The sequence below is a fragment of the Lepidothrix coronata genome, unplaced genomic scaffold, assembly GCF_001604755.1.
Source record: "Lepidothrix coronata isolate B3197 unplaced genomic scaffold, Lepidothrix_coronata-1.0 Scaffold211, whole genome shotgun sequence".
Taxonomy (NCBI): domain Eukaryota; kingdom Metazoa; phylum Chordata; class Aves; order Passeriformes; family Pipridae; genus Lepidothrix; species Lepidothrix coronata.
Window position 1 is genome coordinate 1,235,536 of NW_016690391.1, and position 1,680 is coordinate 1,237,215.

Genomic DNA, 1,680 nt, shown 5'->3' on the forward strand with positions numbered 1-1,680 from the left:
GGAACAGCTCCATCAGGTTTGCCCAAACCTTCCCTCGTGGCACTGGGGGGTTGCTGTGACCAGTTCATTGGTTTCTGAGCTGTTCATGGGGGCTGCAAAACCCATCTGCCTCCACTGGGGTCTCCATGTCACCAGAAGCCATGAAGCCCTGGCCCAGGTTGCCCAGAGAAGCTGTGGCTGCCCCTGGATCCCTGGAAGTGTCCAAGGCCAGGTTGGATGGGTCTTGGAGCAACCTGGGCTGGTGGAAGGTGTCCCTGCCCATGGCAGGGGGTGGAATGAGATGATCCTTAAGGGCCTTTCCAGCCCAAACCCTGGTGTGGTTCTGTCCCACCTTGGGAAGGTCTGCAGGAGGCACCTCCCCTGAGCCCGGCCCAGCCCAGCTCTGCCCCGGGCTGGAGAACAAGGAATGGGGACTGGAGAGCAAGGAAGGGTCTGGAGAGTAAGAGAGGGGGTGAAGAACAGGGAAGGGGTGGAGAACAGGGAAGGGGGTGAAGAGCAAGGAAGGTGGGATGGAGAGTAAGGAAGGGAGATGGAGAGTAAGGAAGGGAGATGGAGAGTAAGGAAGGGAGATGGAGAGTAAGGAAGGGAGATGGAGAGCAAGAAGGGGGATGATGAGCAAGGAAAAGGGATGGAGATCAAGGAGGATGGAGAGCAAGGAGGGGGATGGAGAGCAAGGAGGATGGAGAGCGAGGAAGAGGAGAAGGAGAACAAGGAAGAGGCTGGAGAGAAAGGAGAAGGGGCTGGAGAACAAGGAAACCAGGAAGGGAGGCTGGAGAGTAAGGACGAGGGCTGGAGAGCAAGGCAGGTATGGAGAGCGAGGAAGAGGGGAAGAAGATCAAGCAAGGGGGGATGGAGAACAAGGAAGGGGATGGAGAGTAAGGAGGAGGGGGTTGAAAAACAAGGAAGAGGGATGGAGAACAAGGCCTGGAGGGTAAGGAAGGGGGTCTGGTGAACACAGAGGGTGGGTCTGGTGAACAGGCTGGAGAGCAAGGAAACAAGGAAGGGGGGGGGAGAAGAACAAGGAAGGGAGAGGGGAGAAGAACAAGGAAGGGAGGGGGGAGAAGAACAAGGAAGGGGGTTGAAGAACAAGGGGGGGGGTGGAGAGCAAGGAGGGGGGTGGAGAAGGGTCAGAGGAAGGTCGGCTGGGCAGGAGGACAGGCAGGGCGGGCAGGGGCCAGGAGGAGGACAGGCAGGGTCGGGTGGGAGGGCAGGCACGACAGGCAGGGGTGGGCAGGAGGACAGACAGGGCGGGCAGGGGCCGGGCAGGAGGACAGGCAGGAGGGCAGGCAGGGTCAGGCAGGGCCAGGCAGGGTAGGCAGGCCGGGCGGGCGGAAGGACAGACAGGACAGGCAGGGGCCGGGCAGGGGCCGGGCAGGAGGTCAGGCAGGACAGGCAGGGCAGGGCAGGCAGGAGGACAGGCAGGGCCGGGGAGGGCAGGCAGGGTGGGCAGGAGGGCAGGTAGGGCCACACAGGAGGACAGGCAGGGCGGGCAGGGCCAGGCAGGAGGACAGGCAGGGCCGGGGGGGGCAGGCAGGGTGGGCAGGAGGGCAGGGAGGGCCACACAGGGGGACAGGCAGGGCGGGCAGGGCCAGGCAGGAGGACAGGCAGGGCCGGGGGGGGCAGGCAGGGTGGGCAGGAGGGCAGGGAGGGCCACACAGGGGGACAGGCAGGGCGGGCAGG